This window comes from Bacillus rossius, chromosome 17 (assembly GCF_032445375.1).
Source record: "Bacillus rossius redtenbacheri isolate Brsri chromosome 17, Brsri_v3, whole genome shotgun sequence".
Classification (NCBI taxonomy): Eukaryota; Metazoa; Arthropoda; class Insecta; order Phasmatodea; family Bacillidae; genus Bacillus; species Bacillus rossius.
In genome coordinates this window covers 8,964,566-8,992,249 of record NC_086344.1, presented here as the reverse complement: position 1 = coordinate 8,992,249, position 27,684 = coordinate 8,964,566, and the positions used below count along the sequence as shown (strand labels likewise).

The 27,684-nt window shown below is 36.7% G+C and overlaps 1 protein-coding gene across 1 annotated transcript in view; it reads right to left on the bottom strand.

The window, feature by feature from the left end:
* The window catches only part of LOC134540850 (importin-4-like), a 150,766-nt gene that overhangs the window by 30,497 nt on the left and 92,585 nt on the right, over positions 1-27,684 (bottom strand). The gene's annotated exons all lie outside the window — the stretch shown is intronic.

The window sequence follows — 27,684 nt, the reverse complement described above, 5'->3', positions numbered from 1 at the left end:
CGCACAGCAAAACAGCACGAGCACAGCAAGTTGTCTGACTATTCTCTCGGCTGTGCGCAGAATTCAGTTTGAGGCCAATCAGTGTACACCACGCCCACGGTTTGGAATAACTGGCGGTTGTTTTGATATGTGCATTTCAAACATGAAGAGAGAAACTAATTTGAATATGCATTTATTTGCAAGGAAATTCTTTTTAGTTTATTACTAAACTTTAAATACAAATCTGTGAAATAAAATGCTTGGATTTAGGTAAACTGCTTCTGTAAATAATAGCTAACAAATTTCGAACATTTGAAAATGAAAATTTTAACAGAAATAAATTAAGGAAAAAATCTATTGGATGATTCAAACTGGTAACTGCGTGCTATCGCGAATGTACATATGGCTCAACCACAATCAACATAAACTTTTTGAAAGCACAACAGTATTATACACATCAGTTGAACTCCATGACATTCAATTTGACTAGCTACAACCGTACACTGCGATAAGCATTTACACAAGTCTGGTATTAGTATTAAACAATTAAGTAAGTATAGTAGCTTTAGGTTGGGTAACTCTTGCTTAATAAAATCAAAGGGTCAAATCTTCAATTTTCTTGAATAATTCAAATCTCGAGTTGGAATCCCACAGAGTACCTTGAATATACCCCTCAAATCAGATTTTACATTTCAAGAATAAAAAATAATATACAAGAAATTAAAAATATTATCTATGGTGGAGAAACATCGACCCTAAAAATATTTGTTTCACAAACTAAGTTTCCAGAATTAATACATATTGTAATTTTATTTATTTATTAGATTTTAAAACTATAATGTCAGAAATAGTAATAGGATATGTAACAAGAAAATATTACTCTATAAACTTCAAAAGTTATTAATGTTGATTATTAGGTAGAATTCAAAGAAATACTACCAATTGAAGTTATTACCATGGTGTGTGACTTCCCGAAAATTTTAATTTAGTTTTTCGTTTCATGGTCCACAAACCCCAAAATCATCGTTAACTCAAAAGTGTGTGAGTGTATGTGTGTAAGTATGTGTGAGTGTGTGTGTCTAAAAATTTTATGGACCCGATAACAGCTGCAAATTTTTCACAAATCACTTCCAAACTGATACATAAAATCTAGTTGTGGAATATCTTGGTCGAGTTTCTTAATATTAATTGGCAATATCTGACCAAAGGAGTAGAAATGGGGAAGGTTTTTTGAAAAATAGAAAAATCGATGTAACTCCCAATAATATGGAAAATATCACATCCATGTTCCAGGAGTTTATAGAAGTTTCCAAAATCTTTTTCAAAATAAATAGGTCCTTCAAAATCTACCTATGCCTGTAGACTGTGCCAAAAGGGATATTTTAATTCATTTTATTTCTTCTAATAATTTTCTTAGAATCTTGACGTGCGACGTGCCGCGCACGTCTATAATCACGAAGCCGTCAGCCCCTTCCTTCCTAAACACGTGTGCGCGCCGCCGCCACTGACGGCTGCGACAGCGTCACCGTCCGGCCACCACCGCGTCGCCCGTTGCCAAGGCAACCACGCCGCGTCCTTGGTTGCCATGCCAACCAGCTGGGTGCGCGCGCACACTCCTACCGGCCGCCACCCCTCGCCTACCCCTCTCTCGCCAGGCCAGCCGAGTGCGCGCGCAGCTTCCCCCTCCTCCCCCGTTTTTTTTTCCCTAATCTAAGTTAAAACTAAGTGTGTAAGGGAGGGGTCTAGGTAGGGAAGACTCTAAGTGCGTCTCAGGGCAAGCCCTATACGCTCTAAACATGCGGGTTTTTAACCATGCAGAAAAGGTCACGTGCATCATGTGCTAGGAGGGGATTGGCCAGCCATGGCAGACGTTTTCGCCATGACTTAACTCCCCTCACTCTTAATTCTAGACTAAAACTAGATAAGTTGGGCCCAGGTAAAACCTCCATAGACAGAGGGAAAACCCTGGGCACATACATGCGGGATGCAAAGGTCATGCATTATTACAAGCAGGTGGATTACAGGAATAGAAGGATGGTCCTGGAAGAAGAGTGGGGCATGGTATAAGTTCTACTATGCAAGGGGTGGGGCACTTGGACTTTTAGTCCGCATTGGTTTGGTCAGGTCTGGTCTTTTTGGGGGCCACCCCTCGCCTACCCCTCTCTCGCCAGGCCGAGTGGGTGCGCGCGCAGCTTCCCCCTCCTCACCCACCTCCGCCTGCCCAGCCGCCTCCCCCCGCCTTCCCCTCTCCAACCAAGCCGAGGTCCGTCCCAGTGGGAACCACACATAACTTAGAAAGTCACAACTTAGAACAGTCATAACTTAGAAAACTTGGAAAAATCCACGTAACTTAGAAACACACAACTTAGAAAGATCATAACTTAGAAACACACAACTTAGAAACACGCAACGCAGAACCACACAACTTAGAAACATCGTAACGTAGAAAGTCACAACTTAGAACTATCACAAGTTAGAAACACACAACTTAGAACTGTCATAACTTAGAAACACGTAACTTAGAAACACGCAACGCAGAACCACACAACTTAGAAACGTCGTAACGTAGAAAGTCACAACTTAGAACTATCACAAGTTAGAAACACACAACTTAGAACTGTCATAACTTAGAAACACGCAACGCAGAACCACACAACTTAGAAACGTCGTAACGTAGAAAGTCATAACTTAGAACTATCACAAGTTAGAAACACACAACTTAGAACTGTCATAACTTAGAAACATGCAACGCAGAACCACACAACTTAGAAACGTCATAACGTAGAAAGTCACAACTTAGAACTATCACAAGTTAGAAACACACAACTTAGAACTGTCATAACTTAGAAACACGCAACGCAGAACCACACAACTTAGAAACGTCATAACGTAGAAAGTCACAACTTAGAACTATCACAAGTTAGAAACACACAACTTAGAATGATCATAACTTAGAAACACGTAACTTAGAAACACATAACGCCGAATCACGTTACTTAGAATTTGAATGAGAAGGCGTAAATATTTTGAAAGGACTGTAGTGAGAAATATTTTTGCTTGCATTCCCCGCATTCAGAGCTGCACTCTTGTGGCTAAACAGTTACTTTCGGGTTCAGTTTGGTTCTCTGTGTATAGATGGTGCTGTTAGTTCCACACATAGCTAAATTGACTTCAGCTAATGGTTTGCTCGCCATATCTGAATTACACGTTTATTTTATTCCTGTTTTCATATGATTAAGATTTAATTTGTGTTAGTAAAACAGTTTGTTTTGTTTGAAGACCTATAATAAATTCGCTGTTGACGGAAATTTAAAACTAAATAAAAATAAACTTGTACTATCTCATTTACTTACGTTGTAGCATCATTAGGTATTCTTCTCTCGAAGGTTACATTAGTGTCTTTTATTTAATATAAAATTTTTACAGTTTTTTAAATGTAGCGATAAACATAATCTTGAGAATATAAATACAGAATGTATGTAAAATAATCGTTAAAACTGTAATAAGTGATAAATCACGTAATGTAGAGAAAGCAGAAACATTAATGTTCAGACGCAGGGTAGTTATTAAAATCTTTTTAACACATTTTGAGATAAAAAGCTTTAAAAATTTTATATATGAGGAACATAAATATTTAATTTTTCCATTTCATAAAATTTATATCAAGGTACTATTTTCCTGATGATTTCCGGGGCAATACTGCACAAGCAATGTTTACTGGGGATGCAGAAAACTTTTGGCCAGACAGCTGGTTCCAACATGACGGCAAGGTTATAGGAGAGGTGGTAAAAAAATAAAGATTCATGAAATGATTTCGAACCTGAGCTTTCGCGTTTTCGCTACCTCGTTGTATTATACGTAGTGCATTTCCGAGTAACACTCATTACTTGATGTGAGATAATGAGGTATTTTTACGGGAATTAGGTTTTAAATTTAAAAGTATATATTTTTTTACAATTTTTTTCATTGTTACTTTAATTAATTTATTGTTTGCCTAACCTATTTTCATAGTTGTAAAATAAAATTCGATAACTATTTTCCTTTAATATACCTATTCATATTTTTGAATGAGTTACCCGTAGTTATTTATAACTATTTTTGACTAATATTATAAAAAAATTTAAGGGTATTTTCCGTTTATATATTTATCATAACTTTGAATTAGTAACAGTTTAGGAAAAATTGCTGTTTCTTTTCTTCGGCTCGTAGAAGTTTCAATCGAGTTCATATTTCAGCGTGACTCATGTAGCTGAAAATGCCGGTCGATCTGCTCGGTGTGACCTGCATTATGCCCTACGTATAAATCAGAAATTTTACTATCTCTCGCGGACTTTCTCTTCCTTCACGTAAGATTGCAGAGTATTTTGTCTACAGACTTTTAAGTTTCCAATGTCTTAGTAAATATGTTGAAATGTACGTACTACGGCAGCTCCCCCCCCCCCCCATTTTTTTTATAGTAATGTCAACAATATAAGTACGGGTTTTCATCAATTAATGATTACCTTATTTTTGGTTTCGTATTTCGCACAATAAACTTTAAAATTTAATATTATGTATTTTAATGGTTCTATGAAAAAAATTCCCTTTTATTATTTACTTTACTCTAAAAGTAAGAACTGTGTCAGGTGTTTTGGACGAAAATTTTAAGCTCTATTGCTTGCAACCAGATAACTATTTACTGTACTCGACTTTGAATTAACACTTTCACTAATTCATTGCCAAATGCGAGTAGGTTGAGTGGAGAGGCATTATTCACAAATGAGTTAACTAATTGTTTTCTTGAGAAAAATGCTGTGACACAATTACTTAATTGAATGTCTGCGGTTGGTTATGTTATGTGTAGACCTACATTACATTAGTCTGTGGCTTTTTGCCTCATAGTGCTACACTCCATTATTTAGTAATTTTAACATATTCACTTGTGTTGTTTTGTCATATTTTGACTCATTTTTTTTGCAGCTGAAATTAACAGCAGGGCCTTTCCCTTGAAACACACAAAACTCCTTTTTATATATTTTTAAAGAATTCTTAACAAAAAAAGTATTTATAATTATTAAGAAGTTCACGCCAGTATGCATTCAAAATAAACTTTTTTTTCTAGCATTCCGTATGAGAAGTGTATAAATGTATGTCCGGAAACTGAAGTCGGTGCGTGGTGTGTTTGGAGTCCGCCATCTTGGATTGTGACATCATGGCGGCTATCTTGAATGACCTGGACTATGATCTCGCCGCCATACTGGAATCCACCATTTTGTTTCTGAAACTTTCCACCATCTTAAAATCGAATGCCCCAATTCGTTACGGCCGCAATCTGGGTTTTTCCATCATCTTGTTTTTATCTGCCGGAAGTTGTCATCTTGCTTTTCTTTCTTCTACTGGAGGTCGTCATCTTGGATTATGTAATGTCTACCATTTTTGTTACTGCTATTTTTTCCTAGTGTTTGTCAAATACTCTCTGTCTCATGCACATAAGTTCGATGTTCCATTACCTACTAATGAGTTTATGACCCTTATCGACATATTAAATTAAATTTTTTATACTGTATGCATTGGCAGTTAAGTTATTCGAACCATGGCAGTTCGGAACTCTGGATTAAAAACATACGCCTTTTACCACATGACCATCGAGACATTTAACAGACTGAGATTATATAAGGTATATATAAAAAATGTCGCAAATTCAGACGTAATTTTTTTCAATATGATGAAATAAAAATATCAGAATTTGTTAGAGGGAACTGCCGCCATACTTGTTTTCAATTCACAATAATAGGAGCGTGAGTGTCATGTAGTACACCAACCATATGCTAGAGGGCGCTGCCAACATATTTGTTTTCAATTCTAGCTACCAGGCACGTTAGTATCCAGCTATAGAGCGCTACCGCTATGCTGGCAAGAGTGCAGGAGTATTTATTGCAAGAATGTTGTCACTTCCGCCATATTTTCGGACATCATAGCCGTCATATTGTAATTCTGTAATTATTAACCTATATATCCGGAAATGATTCCAAAAATTATAAAAGAAAATCTTTCATAATGTAATGATTGACCCGATTGATTTAAGTCTTTGGTTCAATCCTTGAGCAATACAAATAAAGTTTTATGTTTAAAATTTAATTAAATTCATTTAAAAATACAAAAATATATATATTTACTTTCCTAATCTATCGGCTCCTAGTGAGCCGCAGATGTAGGTTTGATCGCCATATTGAAATTCTGTACTTATTAAATTAATAATCGAGAAAAAATCAAAAAAATATTAGGAAATTAGCCAAATAATATAGCGATTGAATCAATTGATTTCAGTCCTCGGTTCAATCCTTGGTCGATGCAAAAAAGGGGATTTTAGACTAAAAATATATATTTTTTATTTCTCTCTTTACCTTCTGACAATTGGATAGTTGGCCTTACAACAAAACGTCACTCTAGACAGGCCGTATGACAAGCGTCTCCACACCAAGAGGTTTGGAAACTCCTTCAGCTTACTCATGTACCATTTCAGGTATAGACAAAGTATCCCGAACCATAAGATCTAATTCATCGGTTCTCAGAATACTGTTCGAACAGATCATTTACAATGTCAGCCTTGTAGGCCAAGCATATCCGAACCACGATGTATTCGTTTTCGATACTTATGTTTTTACTGCTGATAAAGACACTGCACCCGTTAAAGTCTCCTCTAGTATGTAAACGACGATGGTAGACCTTCCACAATGATCTCTACTGACGATAGTCAGCATTACTGTTGTTATAGGTGATAGGTCAGACTGAACTGAAGAACCTTCAATTGCTGATGGTACATACGTCATCAAGGTCTTCGTCATTGTTGCGACTGCTACTGTCCAGTCCGAGTAAAGATTAAAATCAACAACTCAAAATTACTCTGGCTTCCACAGCTCCAACTGGCTACGACGGCTACAATCGCTACATCAGCTCCAACTGGCTACAACGGCTACAATGTCTCCAACTCTCTACAACAGCTACAACTGAATTTAGCTCTTATTGGTTTCAGTCATATTTAGCCCGAAATTGTCGCGATTGCTGAGAAGGCTTTTTTGTTACTTATTATTTTGTTTGGTGACGATTTTTGCATATTTTAGTTAGAAATTGTAGTGTGAGAAAGTGTAGGCGATAAATTAAAATACAAGAAATAAAACATTTTTTCCAAAATACAAAATATAATTTATTTTTCAATAAAATACAGTTGCAGGTAAAACAAGGCATTATTGTACTATTCCGTACATCTTAGTGCATGAAGTATAGTACCTTTTTCTTTAGTAATGGATATATTTTTAACATTTTGGGAAGCAAGTAGAAGTCTAAACCTATCGACCAATATTTTAGGATCTTCTCATGTGTAATCAATCTCTTCTGCTGCTGCTGCCTCCATCTTCTTTACGCTTTTACTGCCAATTTTCTGAGAAACTCGATAGTCTTCTGTTTTCAAACCAGCCTCATAGTTATTATAATCATAATCGTCCCATTGATCATCACGGAAATGATCAGAATTGATAATTTGAACATGTCGCTTCCATCGTTTAGATCTCAGTGCTTCATCACAATTGTCGATCTTGTAAGATTCAGGTGCTACAGCTTGGTCTTCGATCTTGAAAGGTTCAAGTGCGTCATCACGTTATTCGAACTTGTCAACTTCAGATGCTTTTATATTGTTTTCAGTTATGCAAAGATGACTTCAATTTGCTATTGATGATTCTTTTTTTTTTCATTTCCATTAAAGATGCTACTTTCTTCGTTAGCATTTAATTTCAAATCATTAACGAAATCTGGGATAGTGTTGTCTTTATTTCACTTTCTGGATGTTGAAGCACTGTTCTTTTTATCATCAGTTAGCTTGGTTGTACAGATCTTGTGATGTTTATTCAAGATATTTCGTCAACTAAATGATGATGAGTGCAACTAAATAATTTTTGGTAATGACCCAAAATACACTCGCTTCTCTCATGACGTTTAACAATTATTGCAAGGTAAATTTCTTGCTGCAATAACTACACTTGTGTCCGTTCGATAACGGCTACAGACATCGCTACGGAATCCATACTAGCTTCTGTGAATGTGGTCAGAAGCATACTGAGTGTTCCAAACTAAAACAGACATTCAAGTAGGAATTTCAGCAAACCATCAGCTAGAGTTAATTTTACATTTGTTGAAAAATTCATCTACAAGTAGATCTGCTTTTCACCTACAGATGTCTCCTCATGTAATTGCTCACAGTGTTCTTGCTTTAAACAATATATCTGAATCCATCTAGTACAATTTACCTTGTATAATAATGCAAGTATAAAACATTCGTTATTTGTTATGTTGTAAAAGCGGCCACTGTTTTAGGCGAGATGCAGGATGCTCACTCACGATCGGAATAGGAGAGCTTTGCTAGACCTCAAGCAGAAGGAGAATAGTCTTGCATGCTGTGGTTCTCAGCTGTTTTAATACATAGAAATTGACTCAGTGATAAATCTAATTTATGTGTGAGTTTCACCTGATTTAATTTGTAGTTGTAATTTGGTAACAGGAATTCACTAAATAAACGCAAAACTGAATACAATTGCATGTCTCATATCGAAAAAATGCTTGAAATGAACCTACTTTCTAATGATTAACCAGAAGCACACTAAGAAATTCAACAAAAGTTTTGACAAGAATAACCAGGAGCACAGGGAGAACACCAACAAAATGTTGTCAGGAATATCAAGCGGCCGAGGTCAAAGTCAAGGTCATGCAAAATGGCCGCCGTGAATTCACAATCCAAGATGATGGACCTCAACCACACACGATGGACCTCAACCACACACAATGTACTGGCACCAGATGCCGGACATACATTTATATATTACTCGTATGCCATATCGGAATGTTTTAGGGCAAAATTACAGAGTAGCGGCTCCTGGAAAACAAGTTGAATAGTAACTACAGTTAAAGGTTAGTTAGGTTGCCTTTATTAATTGCGTAATAAAGTTTTACTTACGTACCAAATGAATATTACTACTTCTGAATTTACGCAACGAATCTTCCACTTCACGGTTTTGTATTAGCCTTATTTACAAGAAGCTGCTATTTTATAAAATTACCATAGTACGAAACTATCCTAATTTTTTGTGTTACAATATAGATTTTATACTCCTTATATACAAATTCTAACCAAATGAATAGTGCCCTCAGCATCATCTAAGAATAATTAGTTCTTGAGTTTGGCTAGGTTAATTTTAGTTCTCAGTATATGTTCTTTAGTATTGAGTGGGTTGAGTGTTGGAAAAACTTTTAACTGTGCGTAGCCTTGCATTTGTGAATAACAGATTGTTTTGCAAACAGCCTTTCCATTTTATTTATACAATACATTTATTTTAAGATATTTTCGAATGTAAGCTTTCACTTGATTCGTTGTGAGGATGATTTTGACTTTACACCAAAATCTATAGAATTGGTTGTAGGGAAAGTGGAAAATATGTACATTTCATCGTAAACAATTTTAGTAATTTGGTTGCTCTTGTATTATGTACTAACTTGGCCCCGATTTCAGGAGCCAGCGCTCTGGGAAGATAATTTTTAGCTGCCCCCTTTCTTTCCAGTTCCCCGCAAAAATAATAAAACTTTTCAATGGCAAGCTTATTTGAATAAGTTTTAAAACAGCATATTATGCAACTAAATACAAAGGTTTTTCAAAGACAAAGGCTGTGTGTATTTTTTTAAATTTAATAAATGCTTGTAGCATTTTTATACGGTTGTTATACGTACCGTAATAAAATATGAGTTACAGTATACTATTAAACAAATTTTAAATCTTTTTCTAAATTATTTTATTTAGTAATTTATATTTTTAGGCATTATTTCTCGTCCCTCAAACCATTTTGTCCAATTTTTTTCGTACCACGAATTCTTTCGCCGCTCAAAAACTGGAAATCTGGGCGAATGCCCGGTTGACCCATATGTAAATTGGGGTCTAGTACAAGTACATTTTTTGGATCTACAATGACGAAATTACTAGGATATGAAGCGTAATACGAAGTTAGGTCATGAGATGTAAACATATCAATGCCTGATTATTAACTATTAATGTATACTTGGTTTATAAACACTTATCATATTTTCCGATTATCATCGAGTTCTAAGGTAAAGCTGCCATGAAGTGAACGATTTTGATAAGAAATTGGATTTTTTTTTTTTTTTTTCAGTATCACTGATGGAATAATATCTTTGAAAATATGATTTTTTTTACATCCGGTCATTCATATATGCTAATCCTGTATGTTGTTGTTTTTACACTGATTTTTTTGCAAGTTCTCGTAAAGCAAATGCAGTTATGAATCATGGTAGTTGAAAGTGTAGACGTCCAATAGCGCTGGATTTCAGTAATTAATAAACAGAGTATGCTGTTGTTTTCATTTTATTTGAGAACTTTTAATATGTAGTTCGCTATTATAAGACATTATTTTCAATTTGCCTCCAGAATCATTACTTTGTTTTTAATTATATTTAATTATATAATTATGTTTATATACATGTGTGTGTGCGTGTAGGCGTGTGTGTGTAAATCATGATAGTGGTTATTTTATCGTAACTCAACCAATTTTCAGTTAATTTATTTTTTTCGTAACCGTGAAATTCAATCACTTCATTACCATTTGTTAAGTTTTCACACACTGTGGAAGCAGCGAACGCATATTGAAACCTAAATTTCTTGAAGTTCCATTACACATTGTGGAGCGGGCTTGAGCGGTAGATACGTGGCACTTTTCACGTGGAAGAAGTGTGAAATACATGAAAATTTAACAATTGGATGTAACTGTAGTAAATTATGTTTAAGAATTGACCACGGGTGTCTAAAATTAAATAAAATCAACAAGTATAATTTGGCTACACCTTAAGGTGTTCACTAGTTGACTACAAGGCTAATGTTATAAACTTCGCAAGAAAAGCAAACGCACAGGACGCTACATGCAACAAGTGCAATAAAACTGCGGCAATTTATAGGTAAAATACGCCAGAAGCTAACATCGCCGACCCTGCAACTTGAAACAATACAAATGTCGAAACAATTTACAGTTGGCTTATTTCTATAAGTAATGTTAATTTTTATGTCAAAGTAAGCAATTCTTTATAATTTCATTAAAAAATTTCATGTGCTTTCACTGTTTGGTAGTTTCATAAGTGAAAACGTGAAACGTGTAATAAAAATAAAGTCGTTGGCTTCCATACAAATAACTTCAGTGTTCTCGGAATACGTTACATTAAATATGGAGGACAGAATTACAAGATGTCTTGTGTGATTTTTAAAGGTTATTTGAAAACATTGTTATTTACCTTTTCTTGAGTTTCTTGTCTAAAACTGATAAGACTCGGTCTCATTGGGGGCCATCCCTAAATAACGCCATGAGTTAAGGGGAGGGGAGGTGGTCGACGAAGTGTGACATTGTGTGACAAGGGGTAGGAGGCGTCATAAGCTTCGTGATGTCACATGTCCAAATATAAAATATTGAAATGCGAAACTTTAAATGTAAGCGAAAAATGTTTGATTTAATGTTATTTTGTTTAAAACATATTTTTAATGAGAGTAAAAATAATTTTAAAACTGCTGTTTTAATTAAATTAGTTCAATATATAAAATTGGAAAATTTGTGACGTCACACCATCTGTGACAAGTCCCGGGTGGGGGTGGGGGGCAAAAAAATCATGATTTGAGCGACAATTTATGGATGGCCCCTTGTAAGTGTACACATGCGTCTCTCAAAGCTCGTTGTTTTACCATCTGAACGGGTGAAAAAAATTTATGTGTTAGAATACGATTGTAAAAAGTGAAAAACTGTAGATTTTTATAACATTATTTAATGTGAAGGTTTAATTTTGGAAGTAACTTGGAACACTTAAACTAAACAAAAATTTATTTCCCCATAGAACTCAAGGAGACTGTATTGCGTTTTTATAATATTTTGTGTTTGTGAATACTCGAATTATATTTCATACAAACCAGCACGAATATCTGCGTAAGTTTCATTCTGTCCTTTGTCTTGAGAATCCGTTTGCCCGTAAATTGTTCCCCCACCACTTGGCAACTTATCTCCCCTTCCCCAGTGACGCACGGGTTTCCTGCCACACCCCACCCCAGCACATTTCAGGTATTCTTCTCCAAAGACCCTACGACCTTGAGTCCGGGATCTCAGGCGCCCCACTGAGGCATCACAATGACAAGCCATACAGTAAAACCTGCAAACATTTCCGTCGACAACAAGCAGTCGCTGTGCTCAGGGGGGGGACACTTCATAGGGTATGGCAAACACATTTTTCTAGTTGCTATACAGTTTTATCCAACATCTGAGCACAACAATTATAATCAAAATACCACGTTGATTAAATAATTATTACATTTGTTTTAACATTTTATCAAATTTATGGCATAAATTGATATTGTTGAAATGAAAATAATATATTTACTTAAAAGAAAATAAACGAGTTTTCGTTGGCACGTTGAACCACTTGTTTATCCATCAACACCATAATTAATGGCGTCGGCGTTGAATTAAGCGATATTAGGTTTAATAAAAAATTTCTAAGGAAATTTTGTTTCAATCATGTTGAAATAGTAATCTCGTAAAATAATATCAATGATTTCATGAACTGCTTTATAAATCACTGTTATGAAACATGCCTGATTCAGCTACGTGTTGTGTTAACTACTGCTACAACAAGAGAAGAGATAATAATAATTAACTTTACTTTAAGTTTCCGCTTGACGAAACTAGGTATGTGTAAATTATTAAAACGAAACAAAATAAAAGTTTTGTGTAATTAAAATAGTGATGAGCATTTTGTTTTCATGCCCTACAGAATTTCCTCTTTTTAGGTAGTGTGTAGTCGCACATTGAGGACAAGCACACAATACATTAATACTTAGGTACTGTTCTAAATGTCAATGAGTCTCAAATTCTGCTCAAACTTGCTACTTATGTACTTTAATTAGTCTAAATGTTTTGTATGAATTTTATTTTTAGGTCGAGAGGGAGGTGTGGGTAAAAATTTTGTATTGCGTATCCAAGTCTATCCCTTGATACTAATGACATAATCCTGTGGTAATGATTCTTGCTGTTTTAACATTAATTAAAACAGCAAGCATCATGTGCCACCGGATAAATCATACATGATCATGCCAGCAGGATCAAGGGATAAACTTGGATAAGTGATACGGAACAATTACCGAGGTGAGGGTTGCGATAAAATGAAGTGTCTTTTAAATTTTTATGTTGAAATTAAGGTTTTTTTCCCTTAACAATTGCTATACACCTGTCTTCAAGAAGTGAAGATACGAGAATGATTTGTACTTTCACCTAATCCATAAAGAATTAGATGCCATTGGTAACAGCTTCATTTCAGTTTTTGTGGGAAAATTGTACAACTTAGGCAGTTAAATTTGCCAGAAATACACATTGCCTGTGTTAATGATTAAATACTTCTGCACGTTTTTTTATGCATTTTGTTTGCGATTTGTAATGCAATTCGGTAGGTACCTACGAAAATCCTAACCTTAACTTCAATCAACATGATTCTACTAAAACAGAAATTGTTTCTTGGACATAAAAAAATGCAGCAATTTAATATAATCCGAAAATATGTTACATGTTATATGCATTTTAACAAATGTTATGATACGTAAACAAAACATTTTTAACCGAAATGAGGTTAAGGCAAACACTGTCCCGAAGGTAAGAAATTTACTTATTGTTTTAAAAATATTGCTCTCCTAAATCATTTTATGTTACGTTTACCGATATTTAGTTAAATGATTTGCTTATAAGGGAAAAAAAATAAAATCAACATTTTTATAAATATCAATGCATGCACGAAAAAAGTCACAAGCTCGCCAACATTCAGTTGAAGCTGCAAATTTCCCTACTATTCAAATTAGTGTTTTAAGCATATTAACTGCAAATTGTACTTTCTACAATCAATGTTGTATTTAAATTAAAGTTTACTTATAATTTGAAACGTAAGTCTTACTCCAGAAGGTACTTTATCTCGGTTTTAAGCCATTGCAACTTTGTTTTAATGTTTGTCAAGTTTGCGTTTTTGTATAGCAACTAGGGCATTTCTGAATAAAAAAAACGTAGAACTGCAATAGCATTGAGTGTCCACTCTGTACTAGTACTTTATTTACTCTATGGCTGTGCTCGTATACACAAGCATAAATATTCGTTCAACCTATTCATAAACAAAACTAAATTAACTTTTTTTATTTTAGTATCTGATTTCGGGAGACACATATCTAATTTCATTGAAAGAAATGTCAATGACTTAAACAAATATAGGTAAACGACTATGAAAAATAAACACAGGCCTGTTCCGTTCAATTAGCACTTTTATTCATTCATCCTACTAATATTATAAATGCAAATTTGATTTTGATTGTTTGTTTGTTACGCTTTCACGCCTTAACTACTCAACCGATCATGATTAAATTTTGCATACACATTGTCAGGGGTACAGAAAAGGACATAGGATATATTTCATCAAAAAATAAATTATAGTTTAATAAACTTAAAGAAAATTTTTACAGCAAATCTAACTAATATATCGCTGGGTGTAGTTATTTTTCGTTGCTATGAGCAATCCGTTAGCACGGAGAAACGTTTCCATAACATAAATTGTATGTATATATTTTTACTGGTGAAAAATCTTATCAAATTTAAAAATCTAAACAAAAATTGGTGAAAGGGTCTACGGAATTCAAAAAATTAATAATAACCTAGAACCACCTACATGCGATCCCGCTTCGAATGGTGATGGTCCCATACCGGTACTTTTAGTCGTGTTTACGCGATTGCACCTCAAAGCAGAAGAAATTTCATCATTTATATATATACTAGCTGCGCGACCCGACTTCGCACGGCTATACTACAGGGAAAAGAAGACCAAATCTCCCATTTACAGTAATAATTAATGAAATACCATGGAAATTAATTTATTACAATGTTTTTTAATGTATCGGAGAGAAAACGAATAGCACCGATGGTTTCCCGACTCTCGAGCACGCAACGTCAACTGGTGTACCCGTACTTCGCTTCGGCAGTCTGCAGGCAGTACACTTTTACGCCGCTCATTTTACATGCCCCTCCTTGTGGGTACGCCACTGCAGCGCCTCGAATGGAAAAAGAAATCAAAGCGATGCCCGTTGCCATGGAGACGAAGTAACCACTGTTGCACGGACTTAACCACCCTTGAGAGCTGATTTTCGGAAAACGTCATCCTGCGTAACATAAGGAACATTACTGTCAAGTTTCAAGTCGGTAGGATATATATTTGGAAAAAAAAGAGCAATTTTTATATATTTAAATTCCCCACAAAATTTCAACGGTGATGGGGACTGCACTAACAATGAAATAGTCGTTGCCATAGAAACGAATGAAGCATCAACAATGTTACAGCCGTTGCCATGGTGATTTTCTACCAATTCATCAAAACATCACTAAACCTCTAAAATTATCAGTGTTTCTCTATTATATTATGCATGTTTTATAGATATAAACCTTCCTCTTGAATCAATCTATCTTTAAAAAAAAACGCATCAAAATCCGTTGCGTAGTTTTAAAGATCTAAGCATACATAATGACAGTTTGACAGCGGGAAGCGACTTTGGTTTATACTATGTAAGATATAGATTACAAGCGGAGTTAATAAGGGATGTTAATTAACTGTAGGTAAAATTTAATATGGAGTGGGATCTTAAATTCGCGACAAGGCAGAACCCATGACTCTACTAACACAAACTCCGCTATTTCTTTTCTTCTCCAACACTTAACCCTGATTTATATTGTGTAGTTTTTTTTCTTTTGTAAATATTTAACCTCTACCCGTATTGAACAACATGAATGAAATGAGTTAATTATATTATTAATTAATTTAATTTAATAGTTTTTCTTCCTGTGTCGACCGACAACCTGAATTGAATGACAAAATCTACTTAAACGAGAGCGAAGCCGTGTGGGATAAAGCTAGGAAGTAATAAATGTGATGGATATTATTTTTATTATATTTTAAGAAATGAATGTATTATGTATCATTTATTCATTTCTTGTTCTACAAACTGCTAAAAAGGTTTTATATATACACACATGTACATACAAGCACACACACATATTAGGTGTGTGTATATGTTTGTATATATATATTCTTTCCTTGCGCGCTTGAAGTTGTTAGGCTAATATTACACTATGCTTTTCTGACGCTGCGGCTAAAACTTACACTGAATATATATTACTTTTGACACGAGCAACTAAGAAATTTACTTTATCTTAAGTGAACTATAAACATACTGACTACTTGTAAAACATTTATTATATAAAATTAGTTGTATAATTCTTTATTTTTTAATTTTAGACCAGATTTTTCTAATGAAAAAGGTGTGGGACTAAGTAAGTTGTATGGATGGTTCAGATTTAGCATGTTTTCTTTATAGAAGCAGTACAAATAACTAGAGACCGGAAAAATTCACCGATTGTTTCAGCGATAGGCTAAAATTAAAATAAATATACCTTTGAGATGATTTTGCTATTGGCTTATTGTTCATCTGGACAAATCTCAACCAATTATAAACCCTCAACCAAAGAAGGATCGAATCACAGACAAACCAGCTGAGACGACTTACAAGTCAGCAGCCAATGAACTTGCGTTATTTGCCCGAGCGTACAGGGGAATGTGCAGTCTATCCTAAAGGCAATTGAAACCGTGAATTTTTCAGGTCCTTACAAATAACTGATATCAAACTGAATGTAAAATTCGAACAATTTCTTATATTTAGTATTTATTTAAATTTATTTAATTATAGCTGTAGAAATGTGGTAATAGTCAGAATTGATAAAACATGCATAGCAAAACATGGTTTAAAATATATGCATTGCTCTTAAAAGTAGAGAAACTTAAAAATATATTTATTGTAAAGATAGATGGTTTGATTAGTTAGCAAAACGTATTTAGGTACACACTGATGGCTAGCGTCTCCCTTCTGAGCTCCGTGTGCGTGGCTGATAGCAAATAAAGACAAGACTACAATCGCATTACTTAATAAGGTACATGTAAATGAAAGACTGTAACGCTATAGGCGTATAAGCTTGACAGGAGCAAGGCACTGAGACTAGGGATTGCAATACAGCTAAGAGTAATCCCGCAATCCCGCGGGATCCAGCATCATCTGAAGGCCTGGGGGATCCCTCACTGGCTTGTGGATCCACATCATGTATTGGTTGACAAATCGCGCAAAATTCAGTCAAATTTGCCGCTCTTTGAATCGCCTAGCGCGACGTTGCCGTTCCGTCGCTCTGCATCTCGCATGCACTCGGACATAGCCGCGCCGCCGCGCCGCCGTCTCACTCGCCAGTTGGCATTTGATTCGCGCAAAAAACATGGGTGGTTTCACGAACAATCCGTCGTCGTGTTAGTAAAGTATATTTTTGTTTTCGCTCATTTAAATAATTTCTGCCTTTACCTTGATTCAAGATAATCCCATTGAATTGTGGTAAATTTTTAGAACTATTTTATTATCTATTCACGTAAGGTGTATTACATTAATTCATGTACAAAACCTAATCTATTATTTTTAATTGCGGGTACTAGTAAAGTATGGCTCTTTCAAAACCACATCAGAAGAATTTTGGTGACAGTAATGTTAAAGGTTAATGGCATTAATTAAATACATCTGAAGGCCTAATGTGTTCTCAATTTTTGAAAATCAGTCACTGGCTTAAGAACCCACTTAAAAACAAAGCGATGCTTAGAAATAGGTCAGTTACGTCCATTTATAAATACAGATATCAAAGCATCCTCGTTAAAAAATGAAGATATTGAAGAAGAAATACCCAAAAAGAAAAGTAAAACTATCAGACGGATATTTGATAAAAGAATATTTGATGTGGCTTCTTACTACAATATTAAAACATAAACACAATTTTTCATACAAATGTTTTCTGAACAAAACATTACCGCAAACCGTTATTTTCAAAGCCTTGTTTTCGCCAAACGAAAACTAAGCACAGTGTGTCTCACAACATTTAAAGTAATTTGCCCGCGAAGTAAATCAAATCGGAGGCTTCCAACGATAAAGTTAAAATCACGTTCTAGCGAAAGAGGAATTAATTTCTTACATATGTAAGGTTTAATTCAATACAATAAAAGAATAACTAAGCCTATTTGTATTTGTATTTGTAAACATTAAGTGGCGCTCACCCGTCATGACGAATAAAAGAAGTGTGAAATGGACGGCGTATGCATTTTACGCCTTTAAATCTAATAAAATGCACGCACTTTTGTATGTTGTAAGTGAATCCAATTATAAGTACAAATATGGCGTTTATAAATTATTGATTTGTATAAACAGAAAATTGTGTCTTCTTGGTTAGAACTTTTGCAATTTTTTTTAATGATGTTACATCACATAATACTTGTGTTGCCTTCTTTAAGCAACAACTAAATCTGATTTTTTTTTGTTAAATGTATATTTCTGTATTCAATTAAATATAGGACAAGAAAACAATGACGTTAAAATTTTTTTGCTACCTTAAAATATTTAAAATTACTCTTTATGTATATACCATAAGTTGGCAAACATTTATAAAATTAATTATTTGCATTAAATGTTATGAAATAATTTCATAATATGAGAATAATTGTCATTAATTGTTTTTAATTGTATGAAGATTTACATACCAGCATTCTGTATATTTTTATGACATGTGCAGTGAGATTGAAAAGTTAAATAATAGAAATAGTATTTGAACATAAAGACATTCTGCTTGTTGCGGAGGAGATCAGTCACCTAATAGGCTTGGAAGTGTAAAGACAGCTGTGGATTTTTTGTCTTCCCGAAGTTCAAATACCGTAATTGAATTAATTGACACTAATATTTTTTTTTCATGTGACTGGTTTCAAATACGTCTTAATATAAGTTATACTTATAAATAGTTGTCTGAAGAAAAGAGAATGAAAAAAGAATTCATAATTTTTGTAATTTATTTTAATTTTTTTATTTGAATCTTTTAGTTTCTAGGTAAAATTGGAATCTAGTATTCAAATTTCACTCTAAGCATCAAATTCTACCTGAGTTATGAAACAATATTAGATCTGTTATTTTTCTGTAAAAGTAATACGTCAAAGTCGGGTAGAACCCAACTTTAACAACAATAACAACTCTAAATTATGTTTTCGACTCGCCAGACCTTACTAGTTGCAAGAATTCAGAAATTTGTTAGTCCATGAAATTTTTATGTAATTTTGTTCTCTTTTAATGTTAAAATATTCAAGTTAACCAACATTAAAATATTTGTTAAAATGCTACTTTCCTTATTCATTTAATTTAATGGAATTTAGTAACTGGTAAAAATAACGACACAATGTTTGTGACTGCAGAAGTTACACTAATTATTTTGGCAACCAAATCCAAGTACACTTAAAAAATACAGCAGTATGAATCAGTCCACCAAGAAATATATTCAGGCAATAGTTTGTAGGGTTACGAAAAAAAAAAATACTTAAATTTGTTTTCAGCCTAATTTTTTCATATAAAATTTAAAACAAAGTTTTTAATTTTTGATGAGTCTAGAGAAATCGTTTTAAAATAGAATTCTGAAGAAGGGGCCTATTAAGCGTTAACACAAATAAATTATGGATAGTAAAAGTAAGCTCAGGAACAGTATAATTAATTTACGGTTATAAAATTAGTTCTTAAAATAAAGACTCTCTTAAACAATGAACGTTATTGAGTTAAAATAAGATAGGATGGCTGGTCGCTACAGCAGTATCGAATATAATTTCGAAACACAACTCATAAACTTTGTACGTGTTTTTGGCATTGTTTTCTTGATAATCCAATACACGATCAAACTCTATTCGACAATCCTTTTGAAGGGTACAAAACTATGTCGCTAAGATTTTTTCTTTCTCATTTCCATTGGCCTACAACACAAACTCTAGATGATTTACTTACAAATAACAAATGGTTGAAGTAATATCTTGTAACGTGTAATGAAACCATTGAACTATCAAGTATATATTATAAATTTGCATGATTATAAAGCTCTGCAGTAAATAGTAAATTTACATATACAAAAAAAACATATGAAATATTTTGATTTCAAACTTTTGTCAAAAGATAGACCCGTAAGTCTGCTAAGTATGTATTTATTAGACCAATTTTTAAACTAAAATAATACTACTTAACTGTGAATCGCACATAACGAAAACTTAACAAAATGTTTCATTGTGAATCTATTGGCTAACTTTCTGTGTTGTATGGGATGATTATACATTTTCTATAAGACGTCGACTAGCCGTAGTCATTAATGCATTTTATTACACGTGATACTTCAGCGAACATACATTATTATTGAACATTGGACTGTGAATGAATTTTTCCGTTTCACAAATGACCAACAAAGCGGAGTTTTAACAATTAAAGGAAATAACATATAAATTCAAAATACTTGTTTTAATTACGCAGTTTCAAAACACAAGAGTTATTTGGTGTTCACTATTACAAAGAATAAACCAATCGTATTGTTCCCAGTTTTAAAACCATGCAATCAAAACTACCCATCAAGTTTTAGGCATTACTAGCTCATTTAAATGGCCGTTATTTCCATCATATTGGTAATTGGATGTTAACTTTATTTTTTAATTCAGTTGAAGTAATTTTTTGTTAGATTGCGCTTCAAATAATTTAGGATATTTTTTTATATCATAGTTCAACTTTGAGTTTCAATTGGAGATAAGCTCATTATTTGACTATTCTACAATTAATAATATATGATATTTATTTCTCACAAATGTTCTTTGTTTAATGTTCGTACTGTGTGGAAATGCCATTGTTAATAAAAAAAAAGTTTATAAAATGTAGTATTTAAAGTAACCAATAGAAAGCACTCGTGGTAAAGATGGTTAGGTATTCATCTCCATCTAGCGGGCAGAGTGAGAACTATGTAGGGACTGCATGAAAGACCGTATGAAAACCTTCGCCACAAACACACAACCGAATGTTAACAATTCAAGATCCACACAACTTAGAAACGTCATAACGTAGAAAGTCACAACTTAGAACTATCACAACTTAGAAACACACAACTTAGAACTGTCATAAATTAGAAACACGTAACTTAGAAACACGCAACGCAGAACCACACAACTTAGAAACTTCATAACGTAGAAAGTCACAACTTAGAACTATCACAAGTTAGAAACACACAACTTAGAACTGTCATAACTTAGAAACACGTAACATAGAAACACGCAACGCAGAACCACACAACTTAGAAACGTCATAACGTAGAAAGTCACAACTTAGAACTGTCATAACTTAGAAACACGTAACTTAGAAACACGCAACGCAGAACCACACAACTTAGAAACGTCGTAACGTAGAAAGTCACAACTTAGAACTATCACAAGTTAGAAACAAACAACTTAGAACTGTCATAACTTAGAAACACGTAACTTAGAAACACGCAACGCAGAACCACACAACTTAGAAACGTCATAACGTAGAAAGTCATAACTTAGAACGGTCATAACTTAGAAAATTCTAAGTTATGTGTTTCTAAGTTGTGTATTTCTAAGTTATGACAGCACCCCCGTCCCAGTCAAGTAGGCCGGCTGGAATTCCTGGAAGCGCCCGTGATTCTTGGAACTCCCAGCCCTTCCTACGTCACTCCCCGGCCCTCAGGAGGGGTATATAAGGCCGGCCCTTGGGCCAGGAAGTCAGGTATCAATAAGCAGGCAAATAGCCATTAATAGGATATGTAAATTTTTAGTTAAAACTTTAAAATCAATCCCATAGGCAGGAGGTAAAAGTCCAGTGGACTAGGTACTCCAAAGCAAAAATGCACGAGTTTCTGGGCGGCACTCTATACGAGAGCTGGCACAGGACTCAAGCAAACAAGCAAACAAGAAAAAAAAAAAAAAAAGTCAGGGAGAGTGCTACCCAGTGAATTTATTTGAAAGGTAGCCTGTGCACCCAGAGTGCGCAGGCAGTACAGGTGTTAGCAAATAGAGTAAGCGCACTAATCGCCCGGGGAGTAGCTGCCCCTACAGCCTAGCCGCAAACCCGGACTAGTCCGGGTTTTGTTGGTCAGTGGGTGAGCAGTGCTGCTGCAGCATGTCCGACCACGAGTGTACCAATGCAGAACAGGAGCACATGAATGTGCCTCTGCCCAGTGAAGATGAGGCAGATATGTCTAGTGACGACGGCTTCACCGTCGTCGCTAGCAAGAAAACCAAAACAGGGGAAACAGGCAGGATTCGCCCCCCTCTTACGAACCCGGCCTACAACAAACAGGACGCGCGCGCGCGTAAAACCCCGGCACGCCGGACTCAAGAGCCCGCGAGCCTGCCGGCCCCCAGCACGAGTGCAGGTTCGAGCCCTGCCTCAGCAGAACCAGCCCCTCAGGCACCCAAAAAGATGCAAGTTAAACCCCTGTTTGTTTTTGTCGACCAGGCACATAGTTACCCGGTCATAAAAGCTGCATTAGATGCAGCCCTGCAAGAAAAGTGGTCGTGCATAAGTAGGGGGCACGACCAACTAATGGTACACACCGCCACAGTGGCAGAGTACCACAGGGCAGTGAAGGCCCTAGAAGTGGCCGGAGTGCAGCACTCCGTGCTACTACAGTGGGACGAGGTCCCGAATAAATTCGTTTTCTGCCGCGTCCACAGCAGCATGGACAAGGTTTTCATTCAGGGGGAGTTCCAGAGAATGGGACTCCCAGTACAAAACTTTTGGTTCCTGACCAATAGGCAGACCAGGCAACCAATAAATAAATTAGTGGTTGAACTCCCGAAGGCCATCAACACAGACAAGGTCTACGCCATCAAGACTTTCGGTGGCCTCAACATCAGAGTTGAGGACTACAGACACCCTAAGGGCCCACTGCAATGTGAAAACTGCCAGCGATTTGGCCACTCTGGCAAAGGCTGCAGAGCCTCCCCTGTGTGTCGCTGGTGTAGCCAGGGCCACAAAACTGAGGTGTGCCCCCAGGGAGGGGACAAAAACCAAATTAAGTGTGCGCGCTGCGACGGCCCGCACTCTGCAAACTATAGAGGCTGCATGGCCTTTAGGAGAGAAAACTGGCGTCACCTCCCGCAGCAAGAAAGGAAGGAACGCGAGCTCCAATCAAAGCGCGCATTGCGCGACAATAGGAGAGCTGCAGCAGCAGCTCCAATCCCCCCTCCCCCGCAACACGCAGGCCCCTCTGGGTACCAGCCCCAGCCCCCCAGACAGGCGTGGAGAGCCCCCAGCTACCCCGCCCCGCAACAGTACAATCAGTACACAGTTTTGGCCGACAGGTATGAAACTGAGTACCCAGTCGTTGCCAACCCGTGGAGGCCTAGAGGCCAGCCCCAACCACAAAGACCCCCGAAGAAGAACCTAACGGGGCACAAGAATGATAGGGGAGAAAGCCCCCAGTGGAACAGCCGGCCCCGCGGCAGGAACAGCCCGCGACACGGCCCCCTCCTTCCCCTCCCAAGGCTCTAGAGCAGCCAATCGCGCGGGCAGCGCCCGCAGCCACCGACATGCAGGTGGAGCAGGTACCAGCAGTGCAGCCAACTGCTCCACTGCAGCCCAGCCCCGTAAACAAGCCAGCCCCTGGCCCTAGTGAATTCCTGAAGGTTGTCCAGCAATCTGAAACCTTCGCCCAGGATCCGAACCTGGCCCAGGTTCTAGAGCCGATGTGCCAACTGATGGCCATCTGGTGCAACCCGGCCATGTCCCTTCAGGACAAAGTACAAGCCACCATGGGCTTCATGACCACCCTAGCGGCCAGCTTCAATGGCCAACAATTGTAATTTAGGCCCTGTCGTTGACTTAAACCCCGGCGACAATAGACTAAGCACCATCCTTTACTGGAACGCACGAGGAATTAAAAATAAAATAATAGAGTTTACAGACCACTTGATTAAAAACAATATTAAAGTCGCGGCCATCAATGAAACTCATTTAAAACCAGGCGATCGCCTCACGATATTAAACTATTTTATATATAGGCGCGACCGCGATACTAGAGGTGGGGGGGTTGACTTAGTGGTCCACAGAAGCATTCAGCACTTAGAATTTCAATTACCTGTATTTAATGAACTGGAAGCAGTAGCCATAAAGTTAAAAATAAATAATCAAAACATAATACTAATTTCTATGTATGCAAAACCGGGCAGGACACTAACAGAATTAGACTTAGATATCTTATATCAATCAGCTCCTTCGTTTCTAGCAGTTGGAGATATTAATGCTAAGCATTGCGACTGGAACTGCCGACGCAACACGGCCAATGGTTTCGTGTTGCAAAGGCACGAGTCAAATAAAAATTATCAAATATATGCTCCCTCAGAGCCAACACATGATAGTGGAGCAATAAGGCAAACCCCAGACATATTAGATATAGTACTAAACAAGCGAGTTCACACGGGTTTCGAACTCAAAGTCGTTCACGAAATGTCGTCTGATCACTTCCCAGTTCACTTAATATTCGATGACGCGGATACTGACATCAATCTGCCGAGAACAGTCAGAGACTATAAAAAAGCAGACTGGAGAGGTTTTCAGACCAGACTAATTGATAATTTACCAGCGGCCGATGCTGCCAACTTTGAAACTAAAGAAAATATAGATTCAGCAGTAATTGAACTTACAGAACAAATACAGCTTGCAATGAACTCGTGCATTCCAGAAAAGGAGGTTAATTTTAAGCAGGACGAACTGCCGGCGTATATTCGCAACTTAATTTCTCAGAAAAATAGACTAAGGCGCGAGTTTAGCAGGCGTCGACAACGAGATACCAAACGGCGCATTAATGAACTACAAAGAGTAATTTCCGAGGAAATTACTCTATGGAGGAGTAGCCAATGGGACGACAAAGTTTCGAAACTCCAGGTACAAGATAATAGCACCTGGAATATGACAAAGCGGTTTCTCAACAAAATAGAAAAAATTCCTCCGCTGCAGACCCCCACTGGTGTTGCCTTCACCCCGATAGATAGAGCTCAAGCATTCGCGAATACACTCGAACAAGCTTTCACCCCGAATCTCGAGCCCTGCGACCCGCGATTTACTGCCGAAATCTATAGGGAAATTAGATTAAAATTAAATCAACCCCTCACCACAGAGCCTTATTTAACTCAGTCGCAGGAAGTTAAACAAGCCATTAAGCGCATGAAACCTCGTAAGGCCTTTGGAAATGATGGCATCCAGGCAATTGTACTTAAGCAGCTGCCAGAAGAAATTATTGAGTATCTGGCAGCCCTAATAAATGCTATATTTCATTTACAATACTTCCCTTCGCAATGGAAAGAAGCGAACGTAATTGTTTTTCAAAAACCTGGTAAAGATAAAACTCTCCCACAAAATTATAGACCTATTAGTTTATTAAATATATTATCAAAGGTGGCTGAGTATATTATTCTTCAGAGACTCAACACCCACATTAAAAATAATAATGTATTACCTGATGAGCAATTTGGTTTCCATAGCGAGCATTACACAACACATCAACTAGTGCGAATGACTGAACAAATAGTTGATACATTCACTTGGAAACAATTCAGTATAGCAACATTTATAGATGTCAAAAAAGCATTTGACAAAGTATTTCATGCAGGATTAATATATAAACTTTATCAAACAGGCTTTCCCGACTGTTATATAAAACTACTAGCCTCGTATTTAAGCGGTAGATCATTTAGAGTCACGACTGAAGGGGCTCAGTCAGACGTAAAACAAATCAAAGCAGGAGTCCCGCAAGGCAGTATCTTAGGACCTGTATTAATCAATATTTTTATTTACGACATGCCTAGACCTGAACATAGATATGTCCAATTAGGACTATATGCTGATGACACAGTTCTGTTTAGTAGGTCTAGGAACTTAAATTTGGCTGCCGAAAGGTTGCAAACTGCATTAAATCTGTTTGAAAACTGGTGCACAAAATGGCGAATTAAAGTAAATCCGACAAAGTCAGAAGCCATAGTGTTCACGCGCAAACATCTGCCGGACTTAGAAAATAGACCACGCCTCACACTCTTTGATGCAATAATACCGCATAAAAACGTAGTTAAATATCTAGGAGTACACATGGATAGAAAACTACTATGGCGTGATCACATAGAATCCAAAAGAAAGGCAGCTTTCGCAAGACTCATGACACTCTATCCAGTCATGAGCAGACGACTCGGGAGCTCTGTTAAAAATGGCTTAATAATATATAACGCGCTCATTAAGCCCATCATAACATATGCAGCACCAGTGTGGGCAACTGCGGCTGAGAGCCATTTAATAAAGTTGCAGCGAATACAGAACAAGAGCATTCGTATCGCGACAGATGCGCCTGTGTACTGCCCTGTCAGGGCTATGCACAGGGAGCTTAAACTCGAACTCTTGAAAGACTATTATGTCAGGACTGCACAGAAATTCTATGATAAGAGTCGCTTGAGCGCAAATATGTATATTTCCTCTCTCGGAGACCGCGACCCGGAATTTTATCGCAAATACAAAATGCCTATTTCAATCCTGGCGCACAGGCCGCCCTAGCTGCTCAGTGATTGGCCGGCCCGCTGGCCAATCACGTCACGCACAGGTTCACGCGCGCGGAACCCAGCCCTGTCTACACGGAAAATTTCCTACGCGAGTAATACTTCAAAAATAATTATTTAACTTATAAATACTAAATAACCAAGCAGGCTGCATATAAAACCTCACTTAATAAAAATTAAATACGAATACTCCTTCACCATTCGCCTTAAACCCATACGCCGACAGTTCTTCCACTATAACTAGTGAATAGACGTAAGTATAATAATATTAGCCTATATTATGTTACATAATATATGTATTAAAAAAAAAGTAGTTCTAGTTATGCTTAGTAACACATTTACAGTTAATGCTACACGCACACAAACTCGTAGACAATTAAGCGTAGAAGTTGGGGCTAAAGGGCTCGCGATGAAGGAATTGGGTAGTTTCTCTAACCGACCGACTGCCCTTACTGGCGACAGGCGATATGAGCTGTGCCCTCTTCCTGAGTGATTCCTGAAGCGCCAACTCGCGGATACACTGTTTAAATTAATTATTCGTAGCTCTGGATGCGTAGATGCTGTGATAATGGGTTAAGCAATGATGGACGAACTAATTTCTCTAAGTGCCGACAGCCATTGACAGGCGACAGGCGACCTGAAGCTATACTGTCCGCGTCAGGAAAGGTGGCACTTCTCTCCGCGGGGGTGAGGGGTCATGCTGGAGAGAGGGGAAGTGACTCCCCGCGTATACCTGCGTCTGTAGTCAGCAACCTACAAACATTGTTCCCTCACAGCAGTTCAACAGTGGTAGTCTGTTACGATGGATGAGTCTGGGGGCCCTCCCCCGTAAAATAAACAACTATTTTAAGGATCAAAATGGTGATATAGTTGTATTGGGTGCCTAGCTATTTATATTGTAAACACCAAATATAATTAAATATTAAATATGACGTTTGTTTTAGTGAATATGTGAAAAATAAATAAACTTTATTTTAATTAATCCAAAAATCCTCTCCACCTATATTAACGGGGGTTTTCGGCATAGAAAGGCCGCCTAATTAAGCCCAATATATACGTTCATTAAACACAAAGAACCGATGGAAAATCAGGTGTATGTTCATATGTGTCCGAATTGTAGTTTGTGCTGAAATTGATTCG